The following is a 19,979-nucleotide window of genomic DNA, read 5'->3' as shown; positions in this document are numbered from 1 at the left end:
TACTATTGTCAGTTTTTTCATAGTTATAAGAAAGATATAGTTTGGAAGCGAACAATAGCGCATTGTTTTAACTCTTTCATACTGTTTTTTCTCGTTTCCGGACTTCCGAACCTGCACAAAAAGATTGTTGTTGTTAGCGGTTGCCTGTTATTTTTTAAAGTTGTCTTTCTATTTTTATTGAAATTGATTTTTTTTTGATATGCCTGGTGAAAATTGTGCAATATTTGGTTGTTCAACTTCAAGAAGACACAAAGGTATCAGCATTTTCAAAGTTCCTACTCCAACTAATGATGCAAATAAGAAATGGAGTAATGAGCTTATTATCGTAATTACTAGAGACAGACTCATCGATGATTCTTTGAAAAAACGAATTGATTCCTTCAACATTTATATTTGCGAGCTTCACTTTACTGAAGATCAATTTTGGGTTTACTCATCTCGAAAAATTTTAAAGGATGGAGCATTGCCAACTCTAAATCTCCCTAAGAAAAGTAATCAATCACAGCGAAGTTCAATATCCATTACAAAACGTGAGGAGTTTTTAGTGACGCAAGAGTTAATTTCTCGAACTACAACGTCATGTTACAAATCTTTTGATGATTTTACAAAACGTATTTTAAAGCTCTCTCTTGATGATTGTTGGAAAATTTCTTTGGATGATAGATTTATAGTAATTACTTGTAATTCTCCAGAACATATTTTACCAAAGTATGAAATTTATGTCGACGAGTTGCTAGACTATTGTGTAAGAATTTTTGGTTGGATGTTACCAATAGATCATCTTTTGTACCTTCAATATAAAGGATCTTTTTTAAATGTTTCTTTATCAAAATTTATAAGTCATATTGAAACTCTTGTTCTTTGTCCTGGTGTTGAAGTAAAAAGTTTAGACTTAATCAACCAAAACTTTAAATTTGAAAAGCATGTTATAACTAAAAAATTTAACTACTTGCTTTTTAAGCAACTTCCTCTTAAACCTAGATTAAATCAAGATGAGTTTTATCGTTCACTTAATTGTAATATTTTAATAAAATCCCAGAGTTGTTGTTATTCATGCCATTCTTTGCAACTTAAAACTAATTATGAAGTAAATAATAAAAATAAAACTTTAAACCAACCTGCAAAGCTGAATGCTCCTCTTAAATTTACCTCCACCGAACGAATTAAATTAAGTTTGCAACAACATCGTTTAAAATGCAAACAGTTGGAAAATCAGATTGAACATATGAAAACAGTTTTGAATATGGAAAGTGAAAAAGTTAATTTAGAACTTGATCAAGACCTTAAAACATTGTACTCTGGTTTTAATCAAAAAAATATTCCAGACTTCATGAAACTATTTTGGAATGAGCAGCAAAAGTATATTAAAGCTTCTAGCCCCTGTAGTGTAAAATATCATCCAATGATAATAAAATTTTGTCTCAATTTAGCTGCTAAATCTTCGTCAGCATATTCTGATTTGCGTTTTGATAGTAAGACTGGTTCAGGATTTTTAGTTCTTCCAAGTTTACGCACCTTGAGAGACTACAAAAATTATATACATCCTTCAAGAGGTTTTAATCCTCAAGTCATTAATGATCTTGCAAATAAAACTTCTAACTTCTCTAGTTCTGAACGATTTGTTACAATTCTGTTTGATGAAATGAAAGTTCAAGAAGATTTGGTTTGGGATAAATACTCTGGTGAGTTAATTGGATTTGTAGATTTAGGAGATATTCAAACTAACTATGCAACACTTAAAAATGTGAGAGAGCTAGCCTCTTATGTTTTAGTTTTTCATGTTAAAAGTATAGTAAACCCACTTTCCTATAGTCTAGCAACATTTGCCACAACTGGAGTAACATCGACACAACTTATGCCAATATTTTGGAAAGCAGTGCGTTATCTGGAGAGTATAAATTTGAAAGTCATAGCTGCAACTGCAGATGGTGCATCTCCAAATAGGAAGTTTTTCAAAATGCATAAGAAATTAGATGGTGGCTCAGGGAAAAAAATTATATATCGCACTAAAAACTTATTTAGTAATGATAATAGATTCATCTTTTTCTTTGCAGATGTACCTCATCTAATCAAAACTTCTCGAAACTGTCTAAGTAATTCTGGTTCTGGATGTAAATCACGCTACATGTGGAATAGTGGATTTTTTCTTCTTTGGAATCATATTTCAACATTTTATAATTCTGATTTAGAAAGAGGTTTAAAACTTGTTCCTAAACTAACAAGCGATCATGTAAACTTAACACCATATTCTGTGATGAGGGTACGTCTTGCATCCCAAGTATTGAGCGAAACGGTAGGAAATGTTTTAAAGCAGTTTGGACCACCAGAAGCTGCTGGAACTGCAGAATTTTGTTTAATGATGGATATGTTTTTTGATTGTTTGAATGTAAAGAACAGTGTTGAGCATATAACAAAAAGAAAGCCATTTTTAAAACCTTATGAATCAGTAGATGATTCAAGATTTGCTTGGTTAGATAACTTCCTCTTATACTTTAAATTGTGGAAAGAATCTATAGATCAACGAGAAGGAAGTTTTGATGAGAGCTCAAAATCAAAAATGTTTATTTCTTCTCAAACTTATGAAGGTTTGCAAATTACAGTGCATTCATTTAAAGAAGTTGTTAAATTTTTACTTGAAAATGGTGTTCGATTTGTATTTTCTGAAAGATTCTGCCAAGATGACCTTGAAAACTATTTTGGAAGACAACGTGCATTGTAGCCAAATATATTTTGGCTACAATGACAATACAATCAAGTCACAATTTTCAGTTCGTCCAATTACTGGTAACATTCAATCTACTAACAATAATATCATGGATATTGAAAATAATCCTTTACCGAAAAGAAAAAAAAATAGTTCAAAGTTAATTCAAATTACAAACCAACATTAAGTTCTGCTTTTTCACATTTATTAATTGAAATAAAAAGGTTATTTTCATAACCACAAAGTTTTAAAAGCATTATTTGTCATTATATTTATAATGGTAAGAGTATCTATAAATGAATTAGTATAAAGGCATTGTGTTTTTCTTCAAAAAAATATTTCTAAACAAAATACGATTGGCATATTTTATTAAAATAAATTGGCGGGCTTCCATCAAGTTCAAGTAAGTTAAACTACTGATTTTGGACCCCCTCCTGAGGGTTATTTAAAAGAAAAATTATTTTTTTGAATATTTTAGGGGGCGCGGTTTGACTGTTGTAGGGGACATGGGGGTCAGCTTGCCCCCCACGTCTTAGACTAATTCTGCCATAGGTATAGTAAACATTTAAAATAAACAAGATCAATACTTATAATTTTAATTCACTTGGAATAACATTTGCTTGTTTTCTATTTGCTTGCATAATTATTTATAAGTAAATAAAGGGGGACTGTGACCGACGGTCGCAGGTGTGATCAAAGTTTGCTTTGAAAAAATATATGTTAAATGAAAGCGATGAAGTACTTCATCACTTGTGTGACTATGTAGTGATGAAATACTTTGTCACTACAGTCATAAGAATATCTTTAACGTAACTAAAATTAATTCATTTCAATAAAATTTTATTTTATTGGCTCAGCCAGTACCGTAGCAACTGAAAATTGCCCCATGCGAGTAAGGTTATTGAGGTGCAAAAAGAAACATTTTTTTTATATAAATAGCTCTTTTTAATTATTAAAAAAATATTTTTATTCTTCCTTATGAAAATCTTTTTAGAAAGATATTGCTATTAAATGTCACAAAATTATTAATAATTTTGATCTTAATAATTTTTGGTTTAAAAAAAATTGATTTTTTTCAATTATTTCTAAAATTTGTATAAAATTCTGGTTCTTTTGAGACCCAGGTTGATATACTTTTTGAGAAAAAAAAAAACTTTTATTAGGGAATTAAGGTATAATCAAGGTTCATGGGGTGTGTAACCTCTTTCAACGAAAACAATGACATTTTATTTTCTATATATATATATATATATATATATATATATATATATATATATATATATATATATATATACTTACTCTTGCCAACTATAGTGAGCAAAACATGATAAAATATGTTACCTTTCTTTAAGTGTGTTTTTTTTGAGAAAATTTTAGTTTATTTAGTAGTGTTTTTTTAGAAAAAGGAAAAATAATGAAAAAAAGCTGATCCCTGCCCTAACCCAAACCTTTCAATGTGCTAACAACTTACTTGCAGGTTCTCCCGAAATCAGTCTATGCATGTACCCTCGTCTATCCCTTAATCAGTGTGATGTCAGTGTGATATATATATATATATATATATATATATATATATATATATATATATATATATATACACACACACACACACACACATATATATATATATATTAAATGATCAGGGTTATGATCAATTACGTATATATATATATATATATATATATATATATATATATATATATATATATATAAATACGCAATTGATCATAACCCTGAATTTACTATGAGATTTACAACAAAAAGCTAACAAAAAGTTTATTGAAGTACTATTTTAATAAATTAAGTAAATATTAAGTAAAATTTTAAACAGAATTAAAGTAGTTTTATGCCATTAATGTTTTAAAAAGATATGTGGCTATGAAAATAGCCTTTTATGTTCAATATTTATGTCAATTTCCTTCACTTGCTTTCTTTATTTCGCATCGCAATGAACGAGTTTTACAGGTTTTCTTTCTCATCTTATGTTTTTCAATAATATCTTTGGCATAAGAAAATGAACGAACTCTTACAAATAATGTAATTAAGTGCTCTAGCAAATTCTTACTAACTTCAGTTGATTCTGGATCATTGCAAACTTGTTTATAAAGGGATAAAACAATATAATTTGTAGACATGGACTCGATTAGAACTTCAGGATCTAGTTTTAAAAAAACTTGTGTTGTTTTTTTACGAAAAATATTCTCACATGTCAGAAAAAGATCTTGAATTATATTGTTTACTTTCCACAAACCCCCTCTATCTCTAATATTTACAAGTGTCTGAGTATCATCTTCCATAACCCTACAGCGCAGTAAAATTGAAACACACTGTTGGCTATACTTACATACATTTTTACTACTTTTAAATTTAGTATACACTCTCTGAAAAATATATCCAATAAATAGATTCTTCCAAAATGTATAATACGAGTTCTCCGTATTATACATTTTGGAAGAATCTATTTCAAAACTCTCTAAAATATGCTTCGATGCAATGTGTCTCTTTAAACCTCTAATTGTCTTGTAAACTTTGGGACACTGAATGCATGCATGCTGTTCGACATTATCTCTATAAATATCAATATCAGAAACAATAGAATCTATATCTGTAATTAAGTTAATGTCATTGTTCAAAAATCCTCCTTCAACCACGTCAAACAAACATTCCAAATCACTATTTATCTCGAAATCGCTGTTAAATAATGCCATTTTTTAAACTTGTGCAGGTTTGCCGGGTCGTTGTGCAGTTTTCAAGTTAAAATCGAAAAACAATGGAAACGGTCCGTGTTTCCAGACTATGTATTCTTATGACTATGGTTTTTTCAAACTGAAAAAAAGCGCGTTTCTTATAAGGGATCGTCCATAAAGTACGTACAATCGGAGGGGATGAGGGGGTCTGCAAATGGCCTATATGAGATGGGAGGACAGTGGGTCAATTATAAAAGAAAGGAGACACTAAATTAAAAAAAAATATCATAAAATATTAGATAAATAGATTAAAAGTGTAGGTACTTTTAGGGAGGTGGAGGGTACTCAAAAAAGCGTATTGCAAAATGCGGGGTGGGGGTGGGGGATTGGACGAAAAAAAGCGTACGTACTTTATGGACGACCCCTAAGGTAGAATATTAAAATTAAAAATTAAATCGGCATGTCGTATGTGGATTTTACAATTAAAAGTAACTCAGCTGTTTGGAAATATTTTCTACAGGATGAAAAATGCCAAACAGCGATGTGTAAAATTGCCAAACTGCAAGAAGATTTTAAAAATTGGTGGTGGCTCAACAAAAGGACTTCATGCACACATGCTATCGGTGGATAATGTGAAGGTCGAAATTCCAACCCAACCTAATATTACCGGAGAATGCACACCAGATAATCCACCAAAAAAGAAATCTAAACCACTAACAGAATACTTTTCGAATTATAAAAGGGAAGATAACACTTCGTGCTACACTTGCTTGTTTCACAGCGTCTGACGGGCTTTCATTTAATGTGATTTGTTCTTCAACAGACTTACGTGCCGCTCTAACTGCTATGGGATTCAGAAATCTACCAACGTCAGTAAACACAATTTGTAATCATGTAGTAAAGTACAGCAAAAAAATAAGTTTAGGTTTAGTTCATCAAATTGAAGTGCGCAAGGAAACGGAATTCGGTGTAGGAGAGAGATTTTCTTTGTCTTTTGATGAGTGGACGTCACTTCAAAATCGTCGCTACATGAATATTAACGTTCATGGACAAAACTCTCAGTTCTGGAGTTTAGGTTTAACGCTAATAACTGGTTCAATACCAGCAGAAAAGTGCATTGAACTATTAGAAAAAAACTTAAAGACTATGGTCTTTAAGTTCTTTTTTTTTCTTGATCTACACAGCGACATTGTGGCTATAATGACATACGGAGCTAGTGTCATGAAAAAAGTTGGCAGGTTACTGCTTGCTAACCAATAATTATGTTTTGCCCACGGCATACAACTTGTTGTGATTGATGTTCTTTATAAAAAGTGAGAATTCGATGCAAATCAACCAGATTTTAACAATGAATTTTCTGACAGTGATTCATTTGAGAATGAGGACATTGAGGAAGATTTGTTGGACTACAATCATGAAAATGTAAGACCTAATATTGAACTTAATGAAGTTTATTATGGTCATTTAAAAAGTACGCAAACTGGTACTATATAATATAATATAAAATAAGGAAAAGACTAATTAATTGAATCTAGTTAAATACTTTATTGATGATTACATTAATACTTTAAACATATATAAATTTATATATTTGTTCGAAATGATGACTAGAAAATCCATATTTTCTATATTAAAAAAGATAAAAAAATTAAAAAAAAAAGAGATTTATGATAGATTTAAAATTTTTACACATCTAATAGATTTTGAAGATATTGAAGATATGCAATGTTGAAGATATGCAATATTGAAGATATGCAATATTGAAGATATGCAATACTGAAGATATGCAATATTGAAGATATGCAACATTGAAGATATGCAATATTGAAGATATGCAATATGGAAGATATGCAATATTGAAGATATGCAATATTGAAGATATGCAATGTTGAAGATATGCAATATTGAAGATATGCAATATTGAAGATATGCAATATTGAAGATATGCAATATTGAAGATATGCAATATGGAAGATATGCAATATTGAAGATATGCAATATTGAAGATATGCAATGTTGAAGATATGCAATATTGAAGATATGCAATATTGAAGATATGCAACATTGAAGATATGCAATATTGAAGATATGCAATGTTGAAGATATGCAATATTGAAGATATGCAATATAGAAGAGCCATTAAAGTGCTCCTTTCTCAACTCAAATTTTATCGTATAATCTAAGGTGTCGAATGTGACAAAAAACTTTTTTGTAAAGCAAAGATAGAAAGAAGCAAAAGAATAAACTTGTCTTCAGAGGAATTATACCAAAATACCCCTTCTTGTCATAAATTTAACACCAAACAAACAATCTCTAGTTGATATAAGTAATAATTTAAAGCTTCCTATAATACAAGATGCAGCAAAACCATTCTTTATCAAAATTTATTAACAATCCATCTGATTCCGTAAGTTTTTCTATACAACATTGTGTTTGAGAAGAAGATTCTTTTGAAGTACCTTGGGAACGTACGTAAGTGGTACAAATTGATCAATTAAGCGCTAAACGAACCTCATATCTTTTTAAGTATGATAACGAACTTGATGAAATACAGTCAATTCCTTTATAAATTAAGATTGAGAAAAAGTGATTTTATTCTTTGTAGCTAGGATTGTGAGGTAATTTTATCTAATAAAAATTTAGAATTATGTTGAAGTATATATTTATCTTATTTCTTTTATTATTATGTTCCAATAATTTGTTTTTACTGCATTTGAGTACAGTGGTTTTTTATATTTAAAAATGGTATGAATTATATCTGATATATTTATATGTACTCATTTTGTTTAATTTAAAGATATTTTTATATTATATATCAATATTTATATATTTAGGCTTACCTGCAAATTATTGTTAATATTAAAATTAAAATAACAAAATAAGTTACATGCCAAATTAATATTACTTTTGAATGAAGTGCCTATCAAATAAAGTAAAGAATCCAGATATGGAGGGATAAGTTTAGGCAACATGACAGCTCACTGATGGAATGCAAAGTCCTATAGCTTACCTTCTTGTTCGTGCACTTCGTTGTATCTATGTGTGTAGTGCTAGGAAAGAGTGGTCAAATTTTTAAAAATTATAGTAAAAACTTAAAGAAATATTCAAAGCTGCCCGCTATCCACTAATTTTTTTAACATTAGGCTACTCTTATTTTAGGGTAGTTTACTCTGAAGTTTGAATTTCAGTTCGATATTAAAAACTTTTTTTCAGTAAATTTACCGATATGATATTCGCGAAGTTTTGAATAAATTTTGAAACTTTACAAACCTTTAAAAATTCAAATAATTTGCATCATATAGACAAATTTGGGTACGTTAATAGTTTTTTCGAAGAGAAAACAATTTAAGACATCTTTTTAAGCATTTAAAACATCTATTTAAACATTTAAGACATCTTTTGCAACTAGAAATGGAACATAATCCATATAAGTATGATATAACTGTTGACTAAATCTGTGTAGGTACACAATCAAAATAAAACAAAACACAACCAAATAAAACAATACAACGAGTTTTTCATTGATTGCTTTCAAAAAAATTCAAAACCCTAAAGTTATAAATTAAAAATATTAAATAAAACCCTAAGCCTATTAAAAAAACAAAAACTTTTATATTATCATAGGTCGGGAAAATAATAAATTAGTCTAAACAACAGACTTAAAGCGGTTAAATTTCTTTTTGAATCTATGATAATACTGAATTTATTACAAATCGTTGACTAACATTTTTTTAATTGTGTAAAGATAAGTTTAAGATTTATCCTTATTTTGTACGTTTTTCGACGTTTTCGGCCTGTTTTATATGGGTCCACGTTTTTCACTTGATAATTTATTAAAGAAAGTTCAAATAAAAGTTAATTTAAATTAATATTTCTTCTCACAGTTTTGTTTCGCCAAACGTATTATAAATTAAACCATTCAAAAATTTAAGTTATGTTAAAAAAGTTTAAAACGTACTCTACTGTTAAAAAAAATTATATAAATTGTTCAAATAATTTTGATATACCATTTAATTTCTAATGAAATTTTATTAAGAGTTTGTTAGCGCGAAAAGTTTTAACGCTAGAAAAAAAAATTATAAAAAATTTTTTTTTTAGGGGGCCAAAAATTTAACGAGATACTTTTAAAAATATTTCATCACAATTAAAATTAAAAACGAATTTTTAAAACCCAATGCTTTTATACGTTATTAAAACCCAAATTTTGCGATCAATTTTTTCTCATATTACTGTTTTATTTTATTAACATTCGGCTGTATTCGTGTATAGGAAAACAAAATAATGGAAAGGCGGGTTTCGAACGACAAACAGTCCGCTCACAATGTAAACGCCTTATCCGAATTAGCTTAACACGCGTACAAGACTAAAAACAACTAATATATCAATGTAAACAAAACTGCATTTAGGCGTACAAGACTGAAATCAATTTATATATTTATGTGAAAAAACTTTTTTCTTTTTTATTTAAAAAATAAACTTAGTTAAAATTAACTAAATGAATTGACTCAATACAAAAATAATTATTGAATATTGTATTGTCATCAAGCAAGAGTATGTATGCAAAATTTGAAGAAAATCATCAGGAACTAATTCAAAAATAAACTGCAAGGTTTGATGCTCGCGGACAAACAAACAGACAGAGACGACGAGTTAACAAAAGCTATGATTTGAAAATACACGTATATCTTTGGAGCTAAATAAGCTACAGAAGTGGTTGAAACCTTTTTGGAATTGTAATATATTAAGAAATCCATGCAACTAAAATAAAAAATATTTACATTCGCTTTAAAAGTTGCATAAACTCCCTAGATAGAATTGTTTTTCAAATCGTTCGCGGTTATCCGTGTTACAGTTTAACAAACTATATTAAAAATATTTTTAAATTCATCCAATAGATCAAAAAGGTTTTAAAAGTTGCGACCTAATATTTATAATATTCTAATATTTACGTGAAGGATTTTAATTCGATCGTTTGTATATAAATTATTCTTCAAAAGAAACTCTTCTAATTCGCTTTGATAATAATAAGAGCAGTCAGTTAGCAAATCACAGTGGTAATTGTTGTCTGGGTCCTAGTTTTCATTTGGTGACATGCAATCTATTTCAAAAAATTGATTTTTTTTTTTCAAATTTATTATTATGGGCCATTTTAGTAAGTGCGCTTATAGAAGAATGTCTTAAAATATTGATTGATAGAATATTTTTTCTTGAGATCTCTACAATAAATTTTATCAAACTTTAAACGAAGAATTGTAAATCGCTTTTGTATATGTCCCGTTTAATTTTAAATCTCCCGTCCACTTTAATAGTAAATCTCCCGTCACAGTTGTTTCAATTTACAATGATGTTATTTCACTTTACAATGATGACACATATGGCAGGTTAAACGTTTTTTTCATATGAGCAGCACAAACACGGCACTGTTGTTGGGGCTTTACTTACATGCCACCTGTAAAAATGTTGGCTAAACTATGATTTTCGCACCCTTTGACAATCTTTCTGGGGGATCATTTCTTCTCGATGTAGCTGATGTACTAAGTATGATTATCACTTTTCGGAGTTCATCAATTCAATAGAATTTGAGTTGAACTTCATCCCTCCAATGGATAGAGTTCAATCCATTTGCAAATCCATTCCTTTGCTCCATCATGTAAAAACTAATTTTAGAATGCAATCCTATTTTATCGCATATTCACACTTTATTGCACTTTCAAGTTTAGAAATATAGTACATAATTTTTTTTACATGATGTAGTAAAAAAAATGAATATAAAAGTATGATTATTTCTGTATTAAGTGCATAAATTGACTGAATGAAGAAATGATCCTTCTAATAGATTGCGATAAGATCTAAGGAATTATTGCTCGGTCAAAGAAAATTTTCAAATAAACTGAAGAAAAGCATTAATTTGGGGCACCAAATAAGATCAAATGATGGCGCCTCAATGTAAAGATAGGAGCCGTGCTTTGCAAATGTATAAACTCAGCTTACATCAAGTTTTAATGCTAAAACGAAGTTTGGTTGTCTTAAATTTTCGACTCCAATGTTTTCAGACAACAGCTTTGTTGTACAAAAATTCACGTTAAAATAAACTTCCTACTAAATTTTTTATATATTATGTTATTAAATGCCGCCGACATTTTTCGTTTCATTTTTATTAGACTTTATCTAGAGTTCTTAACGATACACAGTGGGAAAAAATCAATTTTTTTGTGCCAAAATTATTTTCGTAGTTTTTTTTCATTAGAGTAGCTATATTTATATATAAAATGCATAAATAAAGTATTAAACATGTAATTATATAATATAAAAAAACTAAATTTTGGTGAAAAATACGAAATATTTTTAATGGACAAGACAACTTTTATCAGTGTAAACATCAAAAATATTACTTTTCAATGCATGTATTTGTCATAAAGTACCTTTTTTAAATTTATATTTACAGAACTTATATATTATAGCAGTAATGAAAGATTTTGTAGGTATTCTTGGTGTACAAAACATCTTTTTTACATGTTCATTATTTCTCATCAAATGACCATATACCAAAGACCAATGCTTTGTGAGTAGCAAAATATTTATGATGCATGGCTATTTACATACATTTAGCATGAGATTTGCATAATCAAATTTTCGGAGGATATTGGAGAATGGTTTATCTAATATCTAATAGCAATACCTAATAGCAAAGGTTAGTAGCAAAAAAAATATCGAAAACTATCTGTTTTCGAGGCATAAAAACTAATGATTACACTTACGTTATATTGTTTTTAAAAGTCTGAGCAAAAAAAAAAACATTGTTAATTAAAAGAATATATTTTAAAATGAAAGTCAATAAAGTTAATTTAAAACAATAGCAGCGTAAGAAAATTGATAAACAAAAAATGCAAAATAGCGTTTTGGAACGCATGTCAAACTAACGTAACGTGTAAATAACCGCATAAATTAACGCTTAAATTAATATTAATGTTTTTTTTAACTAGATATTTCCTCTAATGAACATGTCTTCACCATTATAACAAATTTTCACCGTGCAATGGCGACATTGATTTTTAGGTATTTTGGCACACTCTGTCCCACTGTGCGATATTAGTTTGCTATTCCGCAACTATAAAAATATCATTGCAAAATTGTTTATCAAATATGGCTCTTGTTTGTTCAACATAGTTTTAATAAATTTTAAATTCCGTTGAACGCAAGCTGGGTGTAGTAGCGTGCACCTGTAATCGAGCTATTTCGAGGCTGAACTTTCGAACGGCTTGGGTTCGGGACCACTGTCGGTTAGTTGTCTATGTCGATCAGGCGTCCGCGCTAAGCTCAGTGTCAACATGGTCATCAGAGAGAAGTCCCTGATGTACCAGGTTCGATAATGAAGAACGTAACGGCCCAGGACGGAAACGTAGCAGGCAAAAGTTCTCGCATTGAGCAGTAGTGGGATAGCGCTTGTGAATAGGTGGTAATCGGCAGCCCGCGCGAGATAGTCGAACGAAGCTTTTTACTTTTACAGTGTTTTAAACACAGGTGTTCAGTAACTTAAGTGGAGAAATAACATTTTTACTAACATAAGGCAATAAAAAACAATATAGATGTCTTTTTTCGGTTTTATTTTGTTTGGGAATACATTTAAACTATGTATATCGGAAAATATAGTTTTTTAATAATTGCTTTTTTTCCTTTACTAAAGAATTTTTTTCTTTAACTCACATAAACCTACAAAATTTCCTGTTATGCCGTTTTTTTATTGATATTTTCAATAAAAAGTCAGCCAAATAATTTCATTCATATTAACTTAAAAAAAAAGATTTAAAAAAGTTACCTAATATTTTTTCCTCATTTATTTGCGATAGACTATATACTATAGCAATTATAACAATTATTGACTATAGCAATTAAATAAGAACATTAAAAACCTTTTTAAATAGATAAATAATTAATAAATCAGTTAAATATGGATATTAAAAAACTAATTTAAGATGTTCAATAAAAATTCTATATATGTATGTATAAAATCTATAGAACTATAAGATTGTTTTGTTTTGCATTTTAAAACCAAGCTGATGACGTTTTTAACAGTGTCACTCATTTATTAGGAAGCAAATGTCTTTAGCTTATGATAGAGCTTTTAATATAGGAGTAAAAATCATTCAGTTTGTGCAGGAAAAGTTATTTCAGGAAAAGAATCGTTTACTATTGTTTTTAGTTGTCTAAATGGGATAGGGCTTGTTTTATTTTTTGAAACATTAATGGCTTTTCAGTTTTCATGTTCTGAATATTAATTGGAAGTTACTGTACATTGCTCACACATCATGTGATAGACTGAATTTTTGTAACATCCAATTATTCGTTAGGTTTTTGATTAAGTTTGTGAACTTTCTTGTTTTATTTAATTATTCAAAAATTAACAAAACTATTTTTTATATTTAATATCAGCAAAATCTTCTATTTTAGAGCTCAAACCAGAGATAGATAAAAAGAAGTTGAAGGATATTTGTAGAACAAGTTGGACTTTTAGATTTTTGTGTATTGATTTTCAATGCTTTTTGTGCCAAGCCTTTTTTTGTGAATTAACTAAAATATTGCACAAGAACAGTTATGACTGAAAATCGATCTTTACATTTTACATTTAAGCTTTAATCTATATTTATTGAAATGGTTTCTAATATTGATAATAGTAAATAATAATAGACTAATAATAGCAGATAATAAATAGACTTTCCATGTAAAAGTCTTTCTTATTTTAACAAATAGTATTGATATTGAAGTTAGTATAATTTTCTCAAAATCTTTCAATTTTTATAACTCTTCTGTGCTTCCATATACATATATATATATATATATATATATATATATATATATATATATATATATATATATATATATATATATATATATATATATATATATATATATATATATATATATATATATATATAGATATATATATATAGATATATATATATATAGATATATATGTATATATATATGTATATATATATATGTATATATATATGTATATATATATATATATGTATATGTATATATATATATATATATATATATATATATATATATATATATATATATATATATATATATATATATATAATGTAAAAGTTAGCTTCTATGAGTTGAAGTTTGTCTACAAGTGGTTCATACTTATTACTAATATGTCATCTTAGCAGTATTGGTCCAGAATAACTTTACCACGAGAGTACAGTGCATCAAGTAGCTGTTTTACACATATGTGTAAACATTCTTTTTTGAGGTGTCTCCATTGTTTTAATATTTTGTAAGGATTTTAAAGAATGTAGATCATCTGGCAATACTTTATATAAAATTTAGTTACTCAAGGATGAGATAGTGAGTCATGAAGCTGACTTGAATTTTAGTATTTATTGCTGAGCAATGTTCTCTTGAATAGGTAAACAATGTCATAATTGTGTAATTAATTTTATAATTTTCTAACAATAAGTTTTTTTATTTTTTGTTTATGTTCCTTTTCAAAGATATGATATACTAGTTGCTGATTAGTAATTATATGGTACAATGTTTGACTTCTATTATTGCGCACGCTTTTTTTTTTATAATAGAAGGGTGCTTGAGCTCATATTTTGATATCAAGAACAGCAGCTATAGCAATGTCAGATGCATCGATTTCAACATCAAATGGAACATTTTCATATGTTCCTTTTGAAGTTGAAATCATTGTATATCAACATAGTCTGTTAATGCATTTTCAATATCATTTTTATGTTGGTTTATATCATTTATACACTGATGATTTATGAGTATTTAGTGTTTTTTTTGAGAGAAACTGTTTTGTCCAAAAATTTAGGGATTTATTAGAGTAACATGTGAATTTACTGGTGATACACTTTATACAAGCATCTCTTGCATTGGTTGAAGGCAACTGTGATCTGGTTTTAGTTTTCCTTCTACTATAACATAATTAAGAGTGAAAATTATATTTTGTGAGAAGCTACATTTGTTATGGTTATTTGTGAAATTTCAGCTGTAAGTTTTTCAATATTATTATCATGCTCTTTTTTTATTATTATTATTATCTATTAGTTCTTCTCTTTATATAAACTTTTTTATATTTGAAAACAAGCAATTCCGTTTCTAATTCCGAAAGGTAAATTTCTATCATTTTCTTTAATAGGAATTTGATGCTAGGCGGGTTTCAAATCAACAGTACTGAATATTCTGAGCAATTTTGTTTACAAGATTATCAATTCTTGGTAATGGGTAAGCATCAAGTTGAGTGTATTTGCTTACAATTTAACTGTATTTGACTGTCAAATTCCAAAATACAGACTGTATTTGACTCATTTATTGATTGTAGTTGACAAATAATCTTATCTTATGTTTTTTTAGCCACAACCAGGGGATAAAATACTTTATTATAGGGGATCAATTAATTGTGTTTGCTAATAGGCTATATTGATGTATTTGTATTTGAATAAAGTTTTTGATTTTAATATATGTATTTTTATTTTATTAAATATATTTGTATTTCCATAAACTAGGATGATTTGTGTTTTTTAAGGAAAAACTAACAGATTTGTTATTTTTGTTGTTGTAACAAACATTCTTTTTCATTTCTAATATTAAAATAATTTAAAATTCGCTTTAAAGTGATATTTGTTAAAAGACTTTTTTCATTCTTCTGTTTAGTGTACCATTTTATTAGGGTTTTTAGGATCTTGTGATTTCTGGAGAATCTTTAACAGTATCTATAATATAGGCAAATCTTTTATTCCACCAAGATAAAGTTGAATTGTATGCTAAGAACTTCTCATCAATATCATCTCTTGGTTTCCATAGTTGCATTCTACCTGGTGTAGCTGACAAACAGATTATTCCCTTGCCTTAACTTTTGTACCACTCCAGTTTCTGTATCTAAAATGATTTTCTGCTTAGACTCTTCTACAGCTTGTGGTTCCGACATCATACCTGTTACAGTCTTGCAGAAGTGTTCTCTGGAGCTATTGTCTATACTTTCAAAACTATTTAACAAGTGCTTATCAGAGTCTTGTTTTCCAGCCTGCTAGAAAGCGGCATTTGTTATTCCTATTTTCAAAAAATCTGGAGAGCGATCTGACTGGTCTACCTACCATCCCATTAGTCTTCTTACTATCATAAGCAAGGCTTTTGAGTCTTTAATTAACAAACACTTAATCTCTCATCTTGAATCTAATAACTTACTTTTTGATCATCAATATGAATTTCAATCTTCTTGTTCTACTGCTGATTTGTTAACGGTAATAACTTATAGATTTTATCGTGCATTAGATAGATGTGGAGAGGCTAAGGCTATCACTCTTGACATTTCTTAAGCCTTTGATAAAGTTTGGCATGCTAGTCTTCATATGCTTTCATATGGTAGTATTTTTTAAAAGAGATGCAACCTTATGATGATGGGACAGAGGATCAAGCTTATCAGCTAAAGCAGGTCCAAAAACATTGACAATGCACATTTGGACCAACCAACCCAAAATAACTTTGCGATTGTATATGGTGTAAATAACCCAAAATAACTTTGCAATTGTATATGGCTTTGCAAGTGTATATGGTTTCCGTCAGTGGTCAGTAGTGAATGATAGTCTGAGAAGATGTAAAGTAGAGGGCACAGTAAAAGTGCCCTCTACTTTACATCTTCTCAGACTATCATTCACTACTGACACTCGTCAATATAAGACCAACAATATTTCAATAATTGTTAGCAGTAAAAAAAAGGAGTTTTGTTTGTATTATAGTTGCAAGTTCCAAGCTGTCACAGTAAAGAGATCAAGTTCAAGATTGGCTGGCTGTTCTAAGCAAATGAAAAGTGATGATTTTTTATTTATATTAATGTCATGACTGGAGTATATAGTTGCACCATCAGTCACTTTAGAGGTAAGATTACCAGGATGACCATTAATATAGATAAGTAATAAAACAGGACTAATGATGAAATCTTGTGGTGCATTAGAAGTTACTGGAAATGAAAAAAAGTGTTTGATTTTATCAAATACCTTTGAGATGTCAAAAGCAATAACCCATCTTTTTGATTTAATCCATGATAATGAAGTTAGCAGTATAAAAACTTTAGAAAAATTTGTCATAATTGTTGATTGCCCTAGTTTCTATATGGCTTGTAATACTGGAATAAAAAATGGATCATGAACTTTTCTTGAGTAACGAAAATCTATAAACAGGCTTCTCTGGTTTGCATTCTTTTATCGAATTCTCGAATAGATTCTTTTGTCATTCAAAAAAGCTTTATTTCAAAAGGAGACTATATTTAATTATAATATAGAGTTGAAAATATCAAAAGGGTTGGCTTCTCCTTAGAAAGCTTTTTGACCTTGTACATTTTTTCTTAAAAAATGCATGCAAAACTCACAATTAAGTTCACAGTAAAAGATTACAATCACTGTATTAGCATCATTTATGAGACAAGCAGAATGCAGAATTAGCAATTTCCCTATAGGCGGAGAGGAGCCCATGAAATGGAAAACATGCGGTGATGAATTATCGATATAGAGTTGTTCAACGATCTAGAAGCTCTAAAGGATATATCAAACTTCTGTGCGGTTGCTGAAAAAGCCCAGCAAGTTTTTAACAAACCCTCTTTTGGTATATAACCAAACAGGTGTCTGTATTGAGTTTATTTTTAAATGAATTTTCTTTAAACGATTAAGATGAAAAAAAAACCTTTTCTTTTTCTTTTTTTTAAAAAAAAAAAAGGTTTGTATGTCTATAACAAAAATTAAGTCAAAATTTGGCAGCAATCAATAAAGTTTTTATCCTTTTTTTTTGATAATTAATAATTATTATTTTGATAACATGATTTTCATTCAGATTGTTTGATCTTTTTATTTTAGGAACCACAATTACCTACCATAACCAACATTACAACTCTTTGAACAGCTATCACCATCAGAACAAATGTCTAAAAAAATTATGGTTTGCACTCTGATAGTAAATTCTTGAAGGAAAAAAAACAAATTCGCAGTTATTAAAAAAAAGATTGCTGTGTCCCGATCATACTAAAAAATGTTACCTGCATTTACATACTGTTGTAAAGAATTAAAGAACTAAAAATCTTTTGAAATTAAATATAGAAAAACTTTAGGAATTTACTTTTTCAATCAAAAAATTTTTTTAATTTGTTTAATTGTTTTTTAAGTTTGGCGTTACAATTTTTATTATAAGTAATTTAAGTTTATTAAGTTTTGTTGGACTATGCGCCTTATTATGTTGTAAATATTATATAATATGCTCAATTATATTCAAAACTGGACTCTGGGGAGGCCAAGTCATCAATTTCATTTAAATAATTTTTTGCCATTCGGGAACAATGTTTTGGGTCATTGTCCTGCTGCAGAATAAAATAATGACCTATTAGTCTCATTCCGAATGATACAGCATGGTGCCTTAGGATATCCACATAACGTTCCCCGGGGAGTCGCCCCCCCCCCCTTTCCTAGTTTTATCATATCACCTACTCCGGATGAATATAAACAGCCCCAAACTTGTAAAGAGCGTCCTCTTTGTTTAATAGTAGGATTTAAACACTCGGGCTGATAGGCTTCTTTTCAAACATATTGGGGTCCTTTCGTTCCAAAAATTTCGAATTTGGACTCATCGGTGTACAGAACCCGATTAAACATTTCCTGGGCCCAATCTTTGTATTGTTTTGCATATTTAAGTCGTTTTTCTTTATTGCCACACCGTAATAATGGTTTTCGAATTGCAACCCACCCTCTCAATCCCGATTTAAGTAGGAGCCGTCGAATAAAAGAAGAGCTGACATTTTCCCCAGTTGCTGTGTTAATGTCTTTTGCCAGCTCGGTTGATGCTTTTTTTATATTTCTTAAAGATAGGGTTTTTAAATATTTATTGTCATCTTTTGTTAGCTTAGGAGGTCTACCACTTTGCTTTATCTTCAAGAGAGCCAGTTTCTCTGATTTCTGCAACAGCATTCTTCGAATATCCTGTTTTGGATGTAGTTGTTATGACACATCGTTTTAATAAATAAACAAACAAATCCCTCATGTTTCCTCATCAATTTTGTTTATTTATTCAAAATAATATATTCTTTCATTTTTTCTTATATATTATTAAACTTAAGTACGCTTTAAAATAATTACATAGGAAAAAAATTGTAAATACGTTTAATCATATAAGTGGTCTAAAACTTATTCACAGTACTGTATATTTTTGTTGTGTTAACCTATATGGAATTTAGTTAATTTTTTTTGTAACAGGCATCAAAAATGACCTAAACGTCCTTAGTTTTACTCTTTGCCCTATTTGTGACGCTTAGCATTTTTTTCTAATTTTATAAATGCATTTTTTCATATTTACAGTAACTATAGTCTTTAATAAGAGATTTACTTTGTTACATGCATTTAAAATGCTTAAATGAGCAAAGACCCCATTCAATTCTACCCTTTTGCCCCATTTATGACTCTTAACACTTTGTTCTGATTTTAAAAAAGCTTTTGTTATTAGACAAATTTTATTTTTTTATTTTTTTTTTAGTTGCCTCAAGAAGTCCTTACGGTCTTGTCACAGAACACCGCGGAAGTGCATTTAAC

At 28.9% G+C, this 19,979-nt stretch overlaps 1 long non-coding RNA gene across 2 annotated transcripts; it reads left to right on the top strand.

The window, feature by feature from the left end:
* Positions 1-14,507: 14,507 nt before the first annotated feature.
* LOC136075250 (uncharacterized) lies at positions 14,508-18,604 on the top strand. 2 transcript variants are annotated; one of them, XR_010635775.1, is made up of 5 exons: positions 14,508-14,656; positions 14,734-14,812; positions 15,227-15,405; positions 15,554-15,639; positions 18,261-18,604. It is a non-coding gene; the product is annotated as an uncharacterized LOC136075250 (long non-coding RNA). The 2 variants fall into 2 exon arrangements; XR_010635774.1 differs by having other exon boundaries at positions 14,508-14,812.
* Positions 18,605-19,979: the final 1,375 nt, after the last annotated feature.

The sequence above is a fragment of the Hydra vulgaris genome, chromosome 01 (assembly GCF_038396675.1).
Source record: "Hydra vulgaris chromosome 01, alternate assembly HydraT2T_AEP".
NCBI lineage: Eukaryota > Metazoa > Cnidaria > Hydrozoa > Anthoathecata > Hydridae > Hydra > Hydra vulgaris.
This window is presented reverse-complemented; position numbering and strand designations above follow the sequence as displayed.